The sequence below is a fragment of the Myotis myotis genome, unplaced genomic scaffold (assembly GCF_014108235.1).
Source record: "Myotis myotis isolate mMyoMyo1 unplaced genomic scaffold, mMyoMyo1.p scaffold_m19_p_2, whole genome shotgun sequence".
Taxonomy (NCBI): Eukaryota; Metazoa; Chordata; class Mammalia; order Chiroptera; family Vespertilionidae; genus Myotis; species Myotis myotis.
The window spans coordinates 213549133-213571067 of NW_023416324.1; the positions used below are offsets into that span (position 1 = coordinate 213549133).

At 46.6% G+C, this 21935-nt stretch overlaps 2 long non-coding RNA genes across 2 annotated transcripts; one reads left to right on the forward strand and one right to left on the reverse strand.

Moving 5' to 3' along the window:
• The first annotated feature begins 1358 nt into the window (after nucleotides 1-1358).
• LOC118676507 lies at nucleotides 1359-3847 on the forward strand. Its single transcript, XR_004974126.1, has 3 exons — nucleotides 1359-2263; nucleotides 3202-3273; nucleotides 3521-3847. It is a non-coding gene; the product is annotated as an uncharacterized LOC118676507 (long non-coding RNA).
• An 11903-nt stretch (nucleotides 3848-15750) lies between these two features.
• Nucleotides 15751-20331, reverse strand: LOC118674959. Its single transcript, XR_004973778.1, has 3 exons — nucleotides 19816-20331; nucleotides 16248-17366; nucleotides 15751-16069 (listed from the first exon to the last, which is right to left on the reverse strand). It is a non-coding gene; the product is annotated as an uncharacterized LOC118674959 (long non-coding RNA).
• Between the last annotated feature and the right edge of the window lie 1604 nt (nucleotides 20332-21935).

Sequence of the window (21935 nt, forward strand, 5' to 3'; positions counted from 1 at the left end):
GCGCTGGGGCGGGCAGGGAGAGACAGAGAGAGAAACATCAATGTGAGAGAAACAATCCAATTGGTTGCCTCCCCCGACCGGCCAGGGACTGAGCCTGCAACCGAGATATGTGCCCTTGACTGGAATTGAACCCAACAACCTTCAGTCCACGGGCCAACTCTCTAACCACTCAGCAAACCAGCTAGGGCTAGAGCCGTTATTTTTAGGTGAGAAAACATTTAACAGTAGCTCATAAAAACCAAAACAACTGAAGAAGTAAAGCAATTAAATCCAATAAAAAAGGTAGTTTTACAATTCAGGAATTGTAATCACTGTATACTCTTTTGTTATCATTACATAGTCCTATGTTTTGTCATAACTGTGAAAAGGCTGAATATGGATTTCCATACAAAAGAGCTAAAACTGTCACCCACTCTACCAGAAAGTTATGAGTTAGATCTCAAACTGTAGAGCTAACAAATAGCAGTATCTGCCTTTACTTTTACACGTGGAGGTAAATACCAGAACAAGCGGCTCAATGCACTGAAAGCAGATACCCTGGGAAACAGGAAGTGGGGGAACAGGAGACCACATGTTTTGGTAATGAGATGAGATTTTTCCCACCAGACTTTCCCCCCTGGCTTTTATTTTGAAAAAATTTAAATCTATATAAAAGTTAAAGAACAGTATAATGACTGTCCATATACTGGATATTAACCTGGATTCCACATTACCATTATTTCTCCCTCATTTTTTTGTGTGAACCGCTTAAAGTGAGTTCAAAACATCACAAGGTTTCGTTCATAAATACTCCCGCTGGTGGCTCTTGAGAGCAAGGGCATTCTCCTCCATGCTCTGAGTGTCAACATCACATCTGAGGAAATTAACAATAATCCCCATGACCCCCTATGTGGGCTGATATACAAGCCACAGTCAGATTTTCTCATCATTCCCCCAAATGTTGTGTATATATATATGGTTTTTTTTTTCATCCAGGACTTACTCAGATTTCAGTTTGAACTTTTATTTATTTTTTACTTTTCACTTTTTTGTTAATCCTCACCCAAGGATATTTTTCCATTGATTTTTTTTAATTGACTTTAGAGAAGAAGGGAGAGGGAGAGAGAGAGAGAAACATCAACGATGAGAGAGAATCATTGATCGGCTGCCTCCTACACATCCCCTACTGGGGATAGAGCCTGCCACCCAGGCTTGTGCCCTTGACCAAAATCAAACCTGGGGTCCTTCAGTCCGCAGGCCGACGCTCTATCCACTGAGCCAAACCAGCTAGGACGCCTAGGACTCCATTGATCTTTTAGAGAGAGTGGAAGAGAGTGGGAAAGACAGAGAGAAACATGGATGTGAGAGAAACACATCAATTGGTTGCCTCCCGCACACCAAGGTGCATGCCCTTGGCAGGAATTGAACCCGGGACCATTTGGTCAGCAGGCCAACACTCTGTCCACTGAGCCAAACCGGCCAGGGCTCAGTTTGAACTTGTAAATTACAGAGGAGTCCCTGCCCCACCAGGCCTGTTTGGCTTTTCCCGACCTGAGTCTTTTGAAGATGGGACTCTAGTTGGCTTGGAGAATGGCTCCTGTGCTAGACGTTGCCTCGCGGTTACATTCAGGGCCCCATGGAAACGCTTCCTATGCACGTGCTTACTTTATAAACAAACAAACAAACAAACAAACGGAGCTGGCACTTGTTTCCGCTTTTTAAAAAGAGGCCACTTTCTCTCTCAGGCGGAGTTTGCTGCCTTCCCCATGAGTGGGTCAGCCCGTGCTTTCTACGTGTCCCTGACACACGCCACTCCAGGAAGCGGTTCGACACCTTTCCCGGGGGGCAGACATCTTCACAGCTCTTCACTGCAATTCGCTCCCCGGGGGATCTGGTTCGCTCATCTGCCCGAGACGTTCTGCTAGCGCACATCCGTGTCGGTGTCTGACCACGAACGCGATGGCTCCCGCGCAGACCCGGGAAGCCGCACAGAACGGAACGGATGCTCCTGCGCGATGACCGGGCGCAGAGCGCTGGGGGTCGGGGTGCTGGCCCGTCTGCCACGACCCCGTGACCCTGAGCAAGCCCTGGGCCCCTCGGCCTCTCGGGCTCCAGGGTTCTTATCTGTCAGAAGACGGGGTAGAACAAGCTGAGGATGAAAACCCTCTGAGACGCGTCTAACTGAAACGCAGAAGAAGCCTCGAAGCATTGTCACGACGTGGAGGCGCTCCACCAAGGTTTAACAGCGGCATGGCGAAGGGCTGGGACGTGCAGCCCTGGGGCAGTGAGTATTCTGAGCGAAGGCACTAGAAAAGCAGCAAATGCAGGGGGAGGCTTACCCCACTCCCCTCATCTGCCTGAAGCCTGACCCTCCTAGAGGGACTTGTTATCACAAACCCCCACCCCACCCCAGGAATGCCATCCACCCGGGAAGGCTCTTATCACGGAGGCTAGGAGTCAGCACCACCCCCAGACAAACTGTCACAAACTGGGATCGCTCCCAGCTCGTCTTCTCAAGCCCCCTTCGTCTCCCCTACAATGTCCTCTCCCCTAGGTTGGCTACCTCCCTCCCCTTCCTGTTGGGGGGGTATAGGAGCCCTGAATCTCACCAATTTATTATTCTGTTTTCTTGTGATGCTCCTCCGTACAAGTATTAGACATGAATACATTTGTCTACCGTCTCTGTCCCTCTGCCTGTTGTCAGTTTCTCCCACAGGCCCAGCTGCGAACCTGGGAGGGAGAGAGGTGTTCTGTCCCCTACAGGGCGACCTGTGGGTGGTACCCGGTTACCGTTATCGCCGCTGTGATTTCCTTCCAATGGCCCAGACGCTTTGTAAATTCTCCCTCACACCTGCGAGAAGGAGGGCAGGAGGTGGCGAGCCCTGGACTCCGCCAGGGGGTCGCGTCTCCCCCAGAGCTCCGCAGATGAGTGATTCTTCAACTCTGGGCCCAGCTCCGAGCCGCAAGGCTGCCGTTTTCCCTTTATGACACGAATGGGGAAGAAGGTGGTAGATGCAGTCATCTCTCAAAAATCTCATTGAGCCAATTCCTGAAACTTTGAGGAACACGAGACATTTTTGTGTCTTTGGTACTGTTGTCATATTGAATAGCTGGCTGCATATCTACTTAATGGTGTTTCCCATCTTCCTGTACTTAAATGACCTATTCTCTTTTAAACGGGTATTAAGGACACATCCGACTTTTTCTTTCTTTGCTTTGCAGCCATGGCTTCTGGTGCCAGAGCGTTCTGAGTCTGCGAATAATTATCTGGTTTAACTGATGGATACCCTGAAGGTAATCACATCAATTGCTCATGGTTCGGTTTTGCTTGTACTTCCTGTATCAAAGTCTCCCCCTCCCCAAATCCTGGGATGATGACGTTACCAACAGCGCTCCTTTCAGATTACACGGTATTTTCCACCAGACCCTCTCTCACATTGCTCACACCCGTGGCCAATGCAGGCTTCAGTGGGGAACCAGGAAAGGTAACCCTCCTCAGCCGTGTTGGAGGGATCCTCAAAACAGTCTCGTTCACTCCTAGACCCTGAAATCTCTAGATCCTCAGAGCCACGGGAGCCTGGAGAGAAGAGAAGAGGGTGAAATGAGGAGTCAACCAGTTCCTGGGCCAGACCTTGGGGTGGGAGGAGGGGAGAGGGGGAGAGAGAGGGAGGGAGAGAGGGAGAGCCAGAGAGTGGCCCTCAAGGCAATGCCCATGGATTTTGGGAGTCTTCAGAGACACATCAATCAATCACAATGAATGGGGCCTTTTGGATCCTGTTTCTAACCTGTTTTAAAAAAATTATAGAACAATCGAGGAAATGGAACATTGACTGGATTCTGGTGAAATTAAAGAATTATTCTCATGCTATTAAGGTTCATGTTCTTTGTGAAAAGTTTTTTTTTTTTTTTTTTTTTTTTTTTAATATATTTTATTACTTTCTTACAGAGAGGAAGGGAGAGAGATAGAGAGTTAGAAACATCGATGAGAGAGAAACATCGATCAGCTGCCTCCTGCACATCTCCTACTGGGGATATGCCTGCAACCAAGGTACATGCCCTTGACCGGAATCGAACCTGGGACCTTCCAGTCCGCAGGCTGACGCTCCATCCACTGAGCCAAACCGGTTTCGGCTCTTTGTGAAAAGTTTTTATCTTTTAGGAATTCTAACTGAAATGGTTATGATGTCTGGCATTTGTGGGAGTATAGATGGCATAAGGCTGGCCTAAAGCTAGTCAGCGGTGAAGCAGCCAGAGGAGTAGGCACATGGGGTCTGTAATATGTTTCTTTCTTTTTATTTTATATATATATATATTTTTTATTTGATTTTATTATTTTTTATATTTTTATTGATTTCAGAGAAGAAGGGAGAAGGAGAAAGAGATAGAAACATCAAGGATGAGAGAATCATTGATCAGCTGCTTCCTGCACACCCCCTACTGGGGATGGAGCCCACAACCCAGGCATGTGCCCTTGACCAGAATCGAACCCGAGACCCTCTAGTCCGCAGGCCAATGCTCTATCCACTGAGCTACACCAGTTTTGGGCTATGTATTTTTTTAAAAATATTTTTATTGATTTCAGAGTGGAAGGGAAAAGGAGAGAGAGAGATAGAAACATCAATGATGAGAGAGAATCATTGATCGAACCCGGGCATGTGCCCTGCCTGGGAATTGACCGTGACCTCCTGGTTCATAGGTTGATGCCCAACCACTGAGCCACGCCAGCAGGGCCGGAATATGTTTCTTTCTAACCTTCTATCCATTTGAAATTTTTCAAAACAATTTAAAAATGATAACCAAGAAAACAAATCTTTTCACAACTGACAGTAAGAGACGGAGAAGTCTAATTTTGTGTGCTCCATTTTATATTAGGCAGCCCTCAGGTTTATCGAATAGAAATAAAGTCTTGCATTTGAAGGTAAATATAAAAATGGGAAAAGCGAGAAGAGTCCTGATATTTTATTTTCCCAAGTAAGGCAATATCGCCACGCATTTGACTCATGTTTACAGTTTCAAAGTACTTTATATCTTGTTTGCTCTTGGGAAAGCCTGGTATGTATACTTGTCATATATGCCATCTGACAAAATGTGTTCATTACGTTGCTTTTGCTTTTTTTTTTTTTTTTTTTTTAACAATTTACTTTAAACCTCTGGAAATATTCATATTGCTTTATTAGTCTCTTAGTTGTTTCTTATAGATTTATTTCCTGTTCTCACTTTGCAAGTAAAACTCAGCCTGAATGTCTATTCACAATATTAGAATTCTTAAATGTTCCCCTATCCTGATTTGAGCAGCTTTATTTTCCCTCTTAGCTTCTATTTGGGGGACTGCTCGGGAGAAAAAAAAGCCCTCTCTGATTTCCTCTGAGCCCACCCAGCTGTTTTATTTCGTGTTCGCTTATTTCCCAGGCTCCCGGTTGGAGTGAGGAGCCGTCAGAAGTGTTCTGTTCTCTTTAATACTTTATCAGCATTTCCTTTATTAGCCACATTATCCTTTATCTCTTTCCTGCGAAAGCTTTTAAAGGCAAAATTGATGAAGTCAACGTCATTTGTTATTTAAATATGATGCCATCAACGTTTACAAGTACATTATAAGAAGATTTAAAGGCCATATCCCATCCTGATGATCACCAACCCACACACGTTTGGTAATCTGACTCCCCCTCCCCCTTCTGTCAGGTTCCAGGATTCCAGCCTCTGAGCACAGAAAATGATCAGGGGCCCTGGTATGACCAACTCCGAACTGGTCACAGACCTTTCACAAGGTCAAGAGCAGTAAACGCCTGTCTTCATAGCGGCAACACATTCTTTTTTTTTTTTATATATATATATATATTTTTTTATTGATTTTTTACAGAGAGGAAGGGAGAGGGATAGAGAGCTAGAAACATTGATGAGAGAGGAACATCGATCAGCTGCCTCCCGCACACCCCCCACTGGGGATGTGCCCGCAACCAAGGTACATGCCCCTGACCAGAATCGAACCTGGGACCCCTCAGTCCGCAGGCCGATGCTCTATCCACCAAGCCAAACTGGTTTTGGCGACAACACATTCTTAAGTTAACCCCAAAGACCTAGATGTGTCCTGCCAGCATTGGTCTTTATGGAATCACTGGGCCGTCATTCCACCACCATCCTCTAAGAAAGGGTCTGTAAGGCGATATCCGGGAAAGAAGGGATCGCCCCCCCTCCCCACCCCATCCCCAGTGAAGGCTTCCCTGGACTCAACAGGACTCACTCTGTGACGCTGCAAATATTAAATATAGCTGCATGAATCACACCGCAAAATCCCAGTCCTGAAACCGGGTGTCAGGCATCACGCTTCGCCCTCTCTCCTTGCTCACGAATAACAGAGAACCAATCCAGGGAATGTTGGTCTGTACAAAGAAGACTCTCCCGCTTTATTCCTGGCTCTGGAAGACACATTCTGCATTTGACATGACATATGTTTCTCAACTGTTATTTTGTGTTTATTAATCTTTGAACTAAATTGTCGGTCCTTGTCACCGGGGAAGACATTTCCCCAGAACCCTCCTGATTCATGCTACGGGTACAGAACAGCTGACAAACTCCAGTGACCTCTGAGGAGGCCGATGGGCTTTGTGGCTTTGAACAGCCACGTGGCTTTCTGGGTGGTGGATGACAACATAACCCAGGCTAAAAAGGCTGGCCAACATGCTTGGGCCTTTTCCATATTTGTCAAGTTGATCATAGGGTTATGTCACCTGTTCTGTGGTTGTGTAAAACCTCTTTATTGTGACCATCCTTGCCACTATTTGTCATCATTGCATATGTCTTTGTGTATATTTCTTTATACATGCAAAATAATCCTTGCTTATTACCACAGTAGCAAGAGCTAACATTTATTAATTGCTTATAAGGTGTCAGGCACCCTGCTTAAAAGCTTAAAACTTTTGCCTCATTTAACGTAAACAACTCCATGAGATGGCTATCATCGCCATTTTGCAGATTTAAAAAAGGCATGGGAATAAAGGAGTCAAATTTATCGCCTATTCGTTCTTCCTGAAAAAAATTTCAAATTATTTTCTGCAAAAGTGGCAGAAAAAAATAAACTAGTCAAATTTATATGTAAATGTCAAGGTTAAAACATTTAAGAAAGGGTTTTGAAAAAATTAAAACAGAAAATTGTAAAAAATGAGGCAGGACAGTAAGAAACTGGGAATATTCCTTGACAAATGGAATGGGAAAACTGAGATAACTGAACAAACTGGCCGAGCAATTTACAGCCAGAAAATAAATCCCAGGAGCTTATCTTACGCATTCCAGACCACCTAGGGCAGATCCGCCTTGGTCCAGGTCCCTTTTCCGTGACATTCTTTGAAGGTGAAACTGACCAGGGAATGACCTCTATGCTCATTTTGATTCAGCAGCATACTAAAGGACACACATGGAAAGCTGATGAATATTCCATTGAGATCCTCCAGAGACCTCCCCTAAAACCTCAGCCTTTAGGAAACAGACAAAAACCCTTAAGACAAAGGACCCAGTTCGAGTGCTCTCTCTCTACAGCACACCTATGCCTACTTTGCTTTCCTTCTCTTAGGGTCCCATGAGACTTGCAACCAGGGGAGCAGCAGGCAGTGGCAGCTCATCCCGGGCTAACCCCCTGAGCCTGTTTCCAATAGCCCTTCTTTTGTCTCTGTAACTTGTTTCCCGGGTCCACGCAGCCCAGCTGGCTCACTTCTCCTGCCTCTGACTTTCTTTCCTAAAGAGCAGCCCATTCACATCTTCTCAAGTGCACGGTCACGTTGCATGCTAAATAAACTTCCTCCTGTGCTAGAGTTCTTGGCTCTGAATTCTTTCTTCATTAAACTCAAGAACTGAGAGTCAACAAAAAGAATTTTAATGATAAACTGGAACAAAATTTCAGATTATTGCTACAAAACTTGAGATGCTTAAGCCTGTATCTTCTTCCAGAGGAAATAGGTACTGATTTATTCTAAATGCTTGTAGAAAAGCAAGTTTAAAAGATTTAATTAAAGTTAACAGCTATCTTTTCAAAAATGCCAAAGTTATCAAAGATAAGGAAAGACTAAGAAACTGTCACAGCCAAGAGAAGCCTAGCGTAAAGTGGTATCCTGGAACAGGTAAAGGACATTTGACAAACTCTAAATGTGAATAAAGTATGAACTTCAGTTTTAAAAAGGTGTCAGTATTGGATCATTAATTTGGACAGATTACCATATTCATGGGAGATGTTAATAATAAGGGAAACTGGGTATGGAGTATACAGAAACTCTCTATGCTATGTTGCCATTTTTCTATACATCCAAAATTACTCTAAAATAAAATCTTATTTTTTTAAAATAAGCCGTAACCGGTTTGGCTCAGTGGATAGAGCATTGGCCTGCGGACTGAAAGGTCCCAGGTTCGATTCCGGTCAAGGGCATATACCTTGGTTGCGGGCACATCTCCAGTAGGAGGTGTGCAGGAGGCGGCTGGTCGATGTTTCTCTCTCATCGATGTTTCTAACTCTCCCTCTCCCTTCCTCTCTGTAAAAAATCAATAAAATATTTTTTTTTTTTTAAAAAAAGAGTCAACTGTACATAGGTATGTGACTGGACTGAATCTATTCTGATGTGGAATATAACTTCAGAGAAAATTTTGCAAACAAACCTTTTATAATGTTTATTGATTTCCTATTTGTTTCCCTTCTAAATATAAAGTTTGTTGTTTTTAAAAGTTAATGATGCCCTGACCGGTTTGGCTCAGCGGATAGAGCGTCGGCCTGTGGACTGAAGGGTCCCAGGTTCGATTCCGGTCAAGGGCATGTACCTTGGTTGTGGACACATCCCCAATAGGGGGTGTTCAGAAGGCAACTGGTCAATGTTTCTCTCTCATCGATGTTTCTAACTCTCTATCCCTCTCCCCTCCTCTGTGAAATATCAATAAAATATATTTTAAAAAAAGTTAATAAAAACATTTCCCAGTAAAATCATGTACGATGTTTGCCACTACTAGCATTAGTTGAAATTCCTTTGAAAGTTCCAATCAAAGCAACAAGAAAAGCATATAAGGAGAAAAGAAATGTTTACTTGTGCGTGATAGTGTTGTCTATCCAGAAAATCAGAAAGAATAAATTAAAAATGAATTAAAATAAAATAGAATTTAGGTTGGATGGGGCTATAGTAGTGGGAGGTCTGAGCTAGGGTTTGCTTATTAATTTCGCTTCTTTTGTAAAGAATATGGCGCCATGGAAAAGCATATCAACTATTAATTGGCCCGATGACTCAACTCTATTATTTGCTTTGTTGTTTTTGTGGTGTCAATATTTCATATCAAATTTTCATACAAGAATTTTTAAATGCTGTCCTTACAGTCCCAAACCTTTACTCTTACTCAACTCATGAACTCCTAGAGATGCCGTGAAGGCGGTCATTGGGCCCTTGAGTGGAGAATGGGCTTTGTTGGGTTTTTTTGTTCTCAATGTGTTTTGATGACAAATATTCTTGTAATGAATTCCTGTTTCCATCGGTAGAGAGTGGGTCCTTAGTCCTTGGAAACAAAGGAGCCACCACTTGGACAGTAGGACGCACTGCTTTGAGTAGACATGTGTCCTAAGAGCAAAACACTACAGCAGAGGGACCAGTCGGGAGCGGAGTGTTGCAAAGTCCAAGCAAAGTAGACAATACGCTCAATCTGGGAAGTTGTGTGAATGGAAGGAAGGGGCCAGTGGGCCAATGGAGCAAAGGCACCAATGAATATAAATGGACATTCGCCTTAGCTGGTTTGGCTCAGTGGATAGAGCGTTGGCCGCGGACTGAAGGGTTCTGGGTTTGATTCCAGTCAAGGGCACATGCCCAAGTTGCAGGCTCGGTCCCGTGTATGGCTTGCAGGAGGCAGCCAATCAATGATTTTCTCTCATCATTGACGTTTCTCTCCCTCTCCCTTCCTCTCTGAAATCAATCAATATATATATACACAAAAGAAATGGACATTCAGACACTGAGAGGGCAGTCAGAGACTCCTGGTCTCAGAGGTAAGCCCCCAAATGTGTCCACAGTGTGAGCCCTTAGTCTAAATCAGGAGAGTGATGGGTCATGCCAGCAGCACATGGCCCCCTTGGGTCCTCCTGCAGAGAACAGACTTTAGCCACCTGGAAATGAGTAGGCACAGTGGTGAAAAGGACAATCACAACCTAAAATGAAAACTTTTAATATTTCTCCCTGAATCCACACTTCCAGAGGAGACCACCCTTACCCACAATGAATATGTAAAGAGTGAAATCAGATGCTCCTGAATCCTCCACACGCATCCACCTCCTACTCACTCCTCTAAATAAGACGGTCTGCACAGAGACACAGAGCTTTTTAGAGCTGCTGGAGGGCTCCCAAGATGCTTCCTTTTCTGACACGCACACTTTCAACCTATTAGGAAAATGTTCTACTTTGAGGCAATGTTTCTCTCTCTTTTTTTAAATCCTCAAATGGGGATACACTTTTATTGATGAGAGAGAGAGAGGAAGGGAGGGAGGTAGAGAGAGAGAGAGAGAGGAAGGGAGGGAGGTAGAGAGAGAGAGAGAGGAAGGGAGGGAGGTAGAGAGAGAGAGAGAGGAAGGGAGGGAGGTAGAGAGAGAGAGAGGAAGGGAGGGAGGTAGCGAGAGAGAGACAGACAGACATTGATGTGAAAGAGAAACATGGATTGGTAGCCTCCCTGGATCAAACCCACAACCTAGATATGTGCCCTGACTTGGTGTACAGGATGACACTCCAACCAACTGAGCCATCTGGCCAGGGCAAATGTTTCTTAGTCTTAACTCTACCAATTAATCTATATATAGGAAAGCCTAAGCAACCGAACAACCGATCAACCTGTCGCTATGACACACACTGATCACCAGGGGCAAACGCTCAACACGAGAGCTGCCCCCTGTGGTCAGTGTGCTCCCACAGTGGGAGTGCCACTCAGCTGACCAACAGGTGTCAGACGCAGGGCTCATGGCTGGCCACCGCAGCCAGAGGCCGCCATGGAGCAGCAGTGAGCCTACCAAGCAGTGGTGGTGGCAGGTGCCGTGGGGCCGGGAAGAGCAGGAGAGGCAGGCAGGAGTGGCAGGTGGTGTTGGACTGCCAGTTTCCGGCCCGATCCCCACAGGCTATGCCAAGGGACTCTACCAGTGCACAAATCCATGCACCAGGCATCTAGGCTACACTAATAAAAGAGAAACATGCAAATTGGTGTCACTCCACTACACCCACCAGCCAATCAGATGAGTATGCAAATTAACCCAACAAAGATGGCTGTTAATTTGCATACGCAGGCGCTGAACGAAGACTGAAGACAACATAGAAGGAAGCGAAGTGCTGCAGAAGGGAGCGAAGCTGCGGAGAAGCAAGCGGGGCGGCGGAGGCGGGAGGGAAGCCCACTTTGGCGGGTTTTGCTCCCTTCTCTGCTTCGCTCCGGCTGCAGGAAGCTCTATTCTTGCAGGAATCTTCCTGCAATGGGCCTCTAGTATGTAATAAAATAAAAACTACTAAGGACCTAGTTAAATGTTTTTGTGAGTTTATATATATATCCTGCACACCCTTCACTGGTGATGGAACCCACAACCAAGCATGTGCCCTTGGCTGGAATAGAGAGCCTTTAGTCTGATGCTCTATCCACTGAGCCAAACCAGCTAGGGCATGAGTTGTTGTTTTTTATTATTTATAAAAAGCTATAGATCTTAGAATATTTTATCTGGGATTGTGTCATCAGAGGTGAATTGAACAACCCCAAGCTGCTATTTTCATTCAGGGGAAGGGGAACACATACACCTGGCATGTTCTTGTCCACACACTAGCCGTGAGCTGCACGAGACCCACTCCCATTAGGGGTAGCTGCCTTTACAATCTCTCCTAAAAGCCTTTTACATTTTGGTTGTTTCATGTTATTTCAGAGGGATTCCCCTGCAAAAATTCCCACCGGTATTTTTACAATTTTTTGTGATGGAAAATTTTATACAAATACCAAGTAGATAGTCTACTCTAGTACAATGAAACCCAGTCATCCAGACTCACACTTATCAACTCAAAGTCAACCTTGCTTCACCCCTGCCCTCACCCACTTCCTGCCCTCCAGTATTATTTTTTTTAATTTTTTTTTTATAATATATATTTTATTGATTTTTTACAGAGAGGAGGGGAGAGGGATAGAGATTTAGAAACATCGATGAGAGAGAAACACCGACCAGCTGCCTCCCGCACATCTCCCACTGGGGATGTGCCCGCAACCCAGGTATATGCCCTTGACCGGAATCAAACCTGGGACCTTTCAGTCCGCAGGCCAATGCTCTATCCAACGAGCCAAACCGGTTTTGGCTATTTTTTTTAATTTTTAAAATTTTTTCTTGATTTCAGAGAAGAAGAAAGAGGGAGAGAGGGAAACATTAATAATGACAAAGAATTACTGATTGGCTGCCTCCTGCACAGCTCATATTGGGGATTGAGCCCTCAACCCGGGCCTGTGCCCTGACCGGGAATTGAACCATGACCTCCTGGTTCAAAGGTCGATGCTCAACCACTGAGCTACCCTGGCCAGGCAACCTCCAGTATTGTTTAGAAGCAAATCCTGACATCATATCATTTCACGTGTAAATATTTTAACATATAATTCTAAAACACAGGGCTCTTTTAAATATAACACATCCACAGTTCCACTTTTACACCTAAAAACGAGTATTAATTTCATAATTTCTGATACAGTCACATATTATTTTATAGTAATTCAAACCAGATCAGGTTTTGAGGAAAGCTCATTTCGCACCATAAGGAGGCAATGCAGCCGCCTCCTGTCTGCAGGAGGAAGGGATGGGATTAAAACAAGACAGAGATGGGCAAAGGGGCCGACTGTGGGTCAGGGCTGGGCTAACAGCCACCCAGGACCCTTTCCCGCCAGCACTGGAGTGTTCCATGGGACTGTCGCCCAGGAAGGCAGGGCCCCAGAGGGGACTGACCTGGGGAGGGAGCGCAGTCACCCCAGAGGCACCCTGCCCGCCCCCCCAACTCTCCTCTCTCACCCAGGTTTCCAGGGTGCCCAGTCCTCATGAGTAGAGAAAAACAACGCATTTTCTCTACTTCTCCGTATGAGAAACTAGCACCAGATGGGGCATCTTAGTTGTGATTGCCCGTTTGTAGACTGGGTCACACGTCCACTCTCGGGGCAATCAGTGACTGGGGGGCTGGGGGTGGGTACCACGTTACAGACGCGGCTGCCAGTGGCTTGCCCATGGGGTGTGGTGAGTGGGCAGAACCTCCCGGACAAAGCCAAGGGCACTGCTCATGGGTGGGTTCCCGCCAAGGAGGATGGGAAGGAGAGCGTGTCTAAGGCAGGAGGACGGCTGAATTCCCACACAGTGGAGCTGGGCTGTCAACTCCACCAGCTCTGCCTCCCGCCCCACCCCCTTCCCCACGCAGGGCTTAGCACTAAGACTCCCCTGCAGGTTCCCAACCTGAGAAGCCACCTGCGTCCCGTGAGCAAAGGCCTCCTTCTCCTCCGGCTCAGTCCTGTCTGTCCCCTGTCCCCTGGTGGGGGGGGGGTGTGGGCGAGAGAGGACCCTTAGAGAAACGACCTGGGTCCCTCTACCGCCTGGGTCCTCTACAAGAAAGCCAGGCCAAGAGGCAGGTCAGGATAAAGGCCGGGTGTGAGATGCGGGTGAGACCAAGTTCAGAAGGAACCTACACTGAATTCAGCTGAGGCGCCTACTCAAGGCCTGCTGACAAGGTATGTTCGCGGGGGGCGCTCCCTTTCCTCTCTCTCTCCCCCTCCCTCCCGTCCCTCCCTCATTTCTCTCTTTTTCTCAACAATTCCCCCTGCCCCGTTTCTTCTTTCCTCTTTATCCAGAGTTCCCTAAACCGAGTTTTGAGGACCGTTAGGGTAGCAGTCACCTCGGTGGCTCCTTAAAGATCCAGGCTCTGGCCCTTGCTCCCAGGCATTCGATTCTGTAGCCTTGAGACCTGGCCTGGGAATCTGCCTCTTTAACAAACAGGAGATTTCGATGGCACCCAAGTTCGAGAACCACTTGCTGTGGACAGAAGCGCTAGTCCAGCTGACCCGAGTGTTCCGGGCACTCTCGCCTTTGACCAAGACGCATTTTCCGAAGGCAGTGTGCCCGCACCGTGGTGGCGGCGGTGTGAGCCAGCCTGCCACAGTTGTTAGTGAAGGCATTTCGGTCCACACCCTAAATACCCCTCCTCCTGCCCCGGGAGCTGCCCCGGACAGCTGCCTGGTGCAAGAAAAGCTCACGATGCTCTCCTGGGTTCCAGTCACGCCACCGTCTCTCTTTCCAAATTAGGGGAGCGGCCTGTTTCCCTCAATCTAACGGCTAATATTCTTGAACACGGCACTGGCACCGTGAGTTGACTAATATAATAAGTTATGTCTACAAATGGTAAATCCTAATTTTTGAAACCTCACAAGCTGCTTTGCTCTAACAGTGTTTAGCTTTGTACATCACAGCTCTGTGCTGGGATGAGGCTGCGCACAAGGAAGGTGTCACGGCTGCCCTGAATCAGACAGGGGAGGCGCCTGCTGAGCAAGGCGACCGTGGGCTGGTCCTGGAAGAACTGCTTTTTTAAATTTCTTTAAACAAAAAAGTTTTATTCTATCCAAAGAAACCCAAAACACTCATTTGAAAGGATATATGCACCCTCATGTGCACTGCAGCGGTACTTACAACAGCAGGGCATGGCAGCAGCCAAGTGCCTGTCCATGAAGGAGTGGGTAAACCAGCTGTGGGGCATAAACATAATGGAATATTACTCAGCCGTGAAAAGAACGAAATCTCGGCATTTGTGACAGCATGGATGGACCTAGAGAGTATTATGCTAAGTGAAATAGTCAGTCAGAGAAAGACAAATACCATGTGATTTCACTTATATGTGGAATCTAAAGAAAAAAATAAAAAAGAAACAGACTCATAGATACAGAGAACAGACTGATTGTTGCCAGAGGGGAGGAGGGTGGGGGTCTGGGTGAAAAAGGATTAGGAAATACAAATTGGTAGTTACAGAATAGTCACACGAATACAGCTGTAGGGAAAATACAGCATAGGGAATAGTCAGTAACGCTGTAATAACCATGTATGGTGCCAGGTGGGTACTGAAATAGTGGGGGGAGGGCGGTGGGGACACTTTGTAAAGCATATCATTATCTAACCACTATGTTGTGCACCTGAAACTAATACAAAATAATATTGAATGTGAGCTGTAATTGAAAAATAAAATTTTAAATATTTTAAAAGATAAGGATACTTGAGCCTAAAAAAAAAGTAAAACAGCTTTATTGAGGTATAACGTACATACCATAAACTCACCCACTGCAATGGTGCAATGAGTTTGAGTGAACTTATATATTTACGTAAACATTATGAATGAATTCTGTTCCCAGCACTTCCATCCACCCCAAAAGCTCCCTTTAGCCACGTGCAGTCACTCCCTGCTCCCACCTGCAGCCCCAGGCAGGTCTGCCTTTTCTGGAAGCTTCCTATAAATGGAATCATTCCCTGTGCAGTCTCTGTCCGGCTGCTTTCACTCCGTGAAATTTCCCTGAGGCCCACCAGGCTGCGGAGTAACCAGCAGTTCGCTCCTTTATCTTGCTGAGTAGTAGTCCCCTGCGCGGATCCTTTCACGGTCTTAGTTTGCTCTCTCTTTTTTTTAAATCCTCACCCAAGAATATGTGTTCGTTTTTTTAAAAGTTGATGAGAGAGAGAGAGAGAGAGAGAGAGAGAGAGAAACATCAATATGAGAGAGAAACATCGATCACTTGCCTCCCACTCTGACCAGAGATCAAACCTGCAACCTAGGTATGTGCCTTGACTGAGAATCGAACCCACAACCTTTTGGTGCACGGGACGATGCTCCAAACAGTGGAGCCACCCAGCCGGGGCTTGGTTTGCTCTTAACTCTCTGAAACAACGTGTTTTCCCACTGGATGGTTGGAACTTTCCTACAGCCAGACACTCCAACGCTGGACCATTTCTCGCGGTCTCTGCTGGCCGTGGAGAAGAAACCATAGCGTAGGCTGGGGGCGAGATGAGAGGGTAGCTTTCTCAGTGCTGGTTCAACACTCAGCTCGCGATTTCAACTAACGGCACCTATTTTTCAGTGAAAAAAAAACACATTGCATGTCTTTTAAAAAAAGATATAATTATCCATGCAAGGCTTTTTCCTGAAAGATGCTAGTGCCATTTATTAGGTAACCACAATTTTATATGTATTTTACCATAAGAAGATCAATGTAAAAATATGTGACCTATCGTCTTACAAGCTTACCTATCGTCTGTGGCACACACGTGCTGCTCAGGCACACGGTAGGCTGTGGCACCTAAACGTGGTGAAAATGTGACAGTCTGTGAATGTGCCCCACGCATCTATTTTGAGGGCATTTTCTCTGGTTCGAGTATCTTTGTGCGTGGATTGCTCTACAAATACTTCCTCCGCTTCCGAGGCATTCTCCAAACACTTTCCGACATAGCCAGCATTCCCGGGTCTTCGCAGATGCCCAGCTCCTCTCCCACCACCCATTTCCGGCTGCACAGCTGAGCGGCCCAAAGAGGAAAGAGCATCTAGTGGCTGGAGAATTTGCTCAGCCAGCCTGGAGTCCTTTATTTTTAACAGGATGATTAAACAATGTTTCTGACAGCACAGGAAATTCGACACGTTTATTGCTTCTTTGAAAAGGGCCCAATGCCAGGGTATAAAGCGATGATTTATACGCCTCATTCATTCAGAAGCAATGTCTGCACCAACTGTGTGCTAGGGGCGAGGTGCGGAGTCGACTAACCGTCATCCTCAAGGAATGTACGACCTAAAAGGAGACGGGAACGCAGTGTTGTTCTGAGGTGGCTTGCGTCTGCTGCTGAACTCCGGAGACCCCCATGTCCTTTCTTCGGTTGGTTTGGCAGAAGAAACCGCGCTGGCATCCTCTCGGAGACAGAAATCCCCTGCTTCGCCAGAACGCAAGTTTCTTTCCAACCAGAAGAGCACGAGTCAGCTGGATCCAACTGCTTTCTGAGCGATCGAAACCCGTCTGCAGCTCCAGGGGCCTCGCATTTTGACCTTGGGCCTGTCTGAGGGGGGACACCGGATGTTCTGAAAGAGCCTGCCCCAGGAGCCAGAGCCACCTGGGTGCTGATTCTGGCTTTGCTGCTAAGTAGCAGGGTGACCTTTAGCATGACTTTGATTCCCCAGGACTCAGTTATTCCATTTGGAAAAGGAAGACCCTGTGTCAATAAGTTCTTGCGGTCCGTTCGGCAAGAAAACTCCATACGGCCTTTTTCACTGAGGACACAAATCCCTGGCCGACCCTTGTCTCATGGTCATTATTAGGTCACCCGCCTAAGACTTCATGACTTCCGTTTTTCAGGCGTTGGACCACCTTTCTTTCCATGGCTTTGTAATAAAACAAAGTAAGAAACACGTCACTGATACAGGTTGACGTTTTAAACATTGATTTTGACTGTGTAGTAATGAGAAAATTAACTTTCATATTTTAAACACATTTATACCTATTTAATACATATATTCTACCATGAAAAGGAGAAAGCAAGTCATTAAGGTAGGCAAATGAGAAGTGAGACTTTGGGTTTTAGGGTCATCTCTCTCATACTCTTCCAACCTCCAGTTCCAACACCGACAAGCCAGGAGGTTGGTGACAGGTCGCACGATGCCTGCTGCTGCAAAGTGAAGGAAGGATAAGATCCCCATCTTCATAATGTACAAAGTAGTATTTGCTCATCTTTTGTGTTTTAATGATTAATTTCTTAGATATTTACAAAAGCTGTAGTAAAGTTTTTATAAAAAACAAAAGATGACAAAATGTCAAAAAACATAAATATAAAAGATTTAGTGTTTATCCTGCTTTCTGTTGATCTGTTGTAAAGCAATGAGGTAGGCATAAAGAACCTGGGTACATTTTGATAAAATGTGGATAAAATTCAAATATCAGGTCTTAGAAAGATCTATAAATCTTTATTTTGATTAAACAAATATCTGTTTGTCAATTTTAAAAAGGGGAATCAAGAAAATTGACCTGAAGGTATAGATATAAAACTTAGGTATAAAGTTCAGTCAACTCTCCAATCAATTAGCCATGGAAAGATGATAATTATATAATCAGAAAACAGCCCTTCCTGCCGTCATGCCTCAGCCCAAAATAGAAAATAAAAAACTTGGATATGATAAAGGCTTGGGACAAAGGCCAGTGTTCTAGTGAAGCAAGAGTTCCCACAGAGAGGCAATGACCAGGAAAGGTCTGATAATGTGAAGGTGAGTTGGATTAATGATGGAATCTTGTGCGCAAAGAGTTTTACAAATCTGGAAGTAAGCTATAGAAAAGTAAGTTTGAAGCAAATGTTGAAATTAGATCCTGTTGCAAAGGACAGAAAATCCAAAGGAATAGAGGCTGAAACATGATTTAAACGTTTTCTCCAAACATCTGTATGATAGGTGCCTCAATCACGAGAAACCCAGGCTCCTGCTACCTTGTTGCTCACCATCCTGAACATGCAACTTCACTGCAGGGGCCAAGACAGCTCCTCAAGCCCCATTGAGGCAGCAAGAAAAAAGAAGGGGGACAAGCCCCTCCACTGAAGGACAGAAACTCTGAAAGGTGGCAAACACCACCTCCACTACATCTCCTGGCCTAGAATCTAGTCACATAGTCACAACCACATGCATGGGAGGTTGGGGTTCTGAATTCTGAGTGCTCTGTGCTCAGTTAAAAATTGGGATTCTGCCCTGACCAGTTTGGCTCAGTGGATAGAGCACTGGCCTGCGGACTAAAGGGTCCCGGGTTCGATTCCGGTCAAGGGCATGTACCTTGGTTGCGGGCACATCCCCAGTGGGGGGGGGGGGGTGTGCAGGAGGCAGCTGATCAATGTTTCTCTCTCATCGATGTTTCCAACTCTCTATCACTTTCCCTTCCTCTCTGTAAAAAGTCAATAAAATATTTAAAAAAAAAATTGGGATTCTATTATTGTGGATGCATGCATGTGTGGAGTAAGGAATTTAACCTTGCCCAAGGAGAAGCCTGGACTTTGCCTTCAGCTTCAGATAGGTTGCCATGCTCGATAGGCGTCTTTGTTTACATTGGAGGCTGGCCATGGCAGGAAGTCTATGTGGCTGAGGGTGACCTATGTGGGGGCTTTGGGTCATGTGGGATTAGTCCAGCTTCAAGAGGGCTCTAGACTGAGGTCAGCCATGTGGGAAGTGAGCATTACGACATGATGGGGCCCCAATAAAACTCTGGACTCCAAGCTGGGGTGAGCTCCCCTGGTTGGCAGGAGAGCAACACTGTCCGACTCCACAAGGAGGAAAATGGAAGCTCCGCGTCGGGGGTTTTCCTGGACTCTGCCCTCTGTGAGTCTTCCCTGGACTGATTATAAGCTGTATTCTTTTGCTGATAAATGATAATCCCGGGTACAATAGTCTTCCGTGATTTCTGTGAGTCTTTCCAGCAAATGATTGAAACTAGAATGGTTTGGGGATTCCCCTGAACCTGTAATTGGTCCCAGAAGTGAGAGTGGTTTTATGTAGACTGTGCTCACTAACGCACCACATCCCAACCATGTCCTCACAATGACACACAGGAGCAAGAGGACAAGGCTGCGTGTGGCCTGAGGCTCCACGTGCTCCAGGACTCCCCTGCCTGCCCCGAAAGCAAAGGTACCGATATCTGAACAAACGTAACTCCTGTGACATCCCAGCATGCTGCAATCAAGATATTCTTCTGTAGAAGGGGGAGCTGGTAGAGAACAGCAAACTAGCTCAGCACAACCTGCCCTTCAGCCGCCCAGATATCCCCATGCCTTTCTTCCACCTCTCCCAGGAGCAGCCATACCTCTCCCAGGAGCAACACCCTCAAGGTCCCATGTAACCACAGCCTGCAGCGCAAACACCGGCATCCCGGGCGGTGTACAGAGCACTTCATTGGTTCAGAGAGGCTCCTCGCGGTCTGGAAACCCATCAACTAAAAGAAAAGGTATCTACCTCAAAATGAGCAGCACACCGTGGTGCAGCAGGAAAAGAGCAGTGAAAACAAAAACTCCCATTTGAAAAGAAGGTTCATGGCAGAGACCCCGCAGATGTTGGCCTGTAGCACTGAGCAAACCCTATGGAACGGTGAGGGTCCCCTTCTCTGGCAACAGTGCATTTCGTGGTCAGCCCATCTGAATACCTGCGGCTCTGGGACAATCTCTTGCTCATTACCTGCCCAGCTGCCCTGAGGGAGGACGGCCTTGTCCCCCATCTTTAAAAGCCACATCAGAAGCGAGCACTGGCCCGGCCAGTGTGGCTCAGTGGTTGAGCGTTGACCTGTGAACCAGGAGGTCACGGTTCGATTCCTGGTCAGGGCACATGCCTGGCTTGCCGGCTTCATCCTCAGTGTGGGGCGTACAGGAGGCAGCTGATCAATGATTCTCTCTCATCATTGATGTTCTATCTCTCTCTCTCCCTTCCTCTTTGAAATCAATTTAAAAAAATTAAGATAAAAATAAAAAGAAGTGAGTACTGGAGGGTTTACCCATCTTGGGACCTGAACAGCATGGGGGCCGAGGAGGTGCTTGCTGGGTTGTTCGGTCGCCTGGTTGGCAGGCCAGTTCATGGTCCTTTTAACAACATGATGACTGCCCTCGCCAGATTTAGCAAATTGAAAAGCAGGAAACACCGAATTCCCAGTCAAACCTGAATTTCAGATAAACGATGAATAACACTTGAGAATTAAAATATTTGAGACATACTTATCCTAAAAAACGATTTGTTGTTTTGCTGAAACCCAAATTTAACTGGGCAGCCCGTGTTGTATTTGGCAGCCCTACTCCATTTTCAGGACCAGAGCCCAGATCCCCGACTAGACTTTTTTTTTGCCTGAAGTGGTCTGTCTTTCAGCTGCTGGTCGCTGTGCTCCCTCAGCCCCTTCTCTTCAAGTCACTGGTCGCTACCTTCCGGTTTTAGGAAATGAAGGGCTCTATAGGAAGGTAACACCCTGACATGGGCATTTGCCTCCGGACTGTCTGGCAGAGAAATTGAAATATAAAGCCCTTCGTAAAACTTTGAGAGTCAGTGATACCGGCTGCCCAGGCTGCCTTTGCTTGGGGTAGGAGCGCAGTGGGTCGTTTAATCCAGCAAGACCACCCACCACCACGCTGCAGGCGCCCGGCACAGAGCTTCCCTGGCGGAGCGATGCTGCCCACTCTGTTACAGACTGGCTGGCCTCCCCCCACTTCACGTCTGTCCCCGGCTCTGTAGGAAATGGCAGGAAACAGCTGAATGTGCCCCAAATTCTGAAGTTTTCCAACCATTTTTTCCTAACGCTCAGCCTCGGTCAGCAGGGAGTGTGCCGTCTGAAGTAACACGGGGAACCTGCCACCAAATGCCTCCTGGCCCGGCTGGCCGGCCGCATTCCTCCTGCTGCGGCCCAGTCCTGGCCGTCCAGTTGCTACGGCAGGTCAGGCTGCGGGTCGGACGTTTCCTCACTCCGGATGCTGAATCCTGTGCAGTTCCGACTGGAGTCAGCTGCAAGAGTGAGAAACGAGAGGACCTGTCACTTCAGCAGGTACGTTCGTTTCCTATTGCTGCTGTCACAAATCACCACACATTCAGCGGCTTAAAACAACACAGATTTATCTTCTTTAACGTTGTAGAGGTGAGAAACCCGAAAGGAGACTTCTGGAACTAAACATCAAGGCTCGGCCACGCCGAGCCCCTCTGGAGGCTCCAGGGAGCAGCGGGTTCGCTGCCCGGTCCAGGTGGCTCCTTTCCATTGCAAGGCGCATCCCTCCAACCTCTGCGGCCCCATCCTCACAGCCCCCTTTTCTGTCTCGGACGTTCCTCCCTCCCTCTTATTACCCTTCATCACACTTTCCCACCAGGGTAATCAGGGACCATCTTCCCATCTCAAGGTCCCGAAATTAATCACACCTGCAAAGTCCCCGTGTCCGGTAACGTGGTCACAGTTCCCAG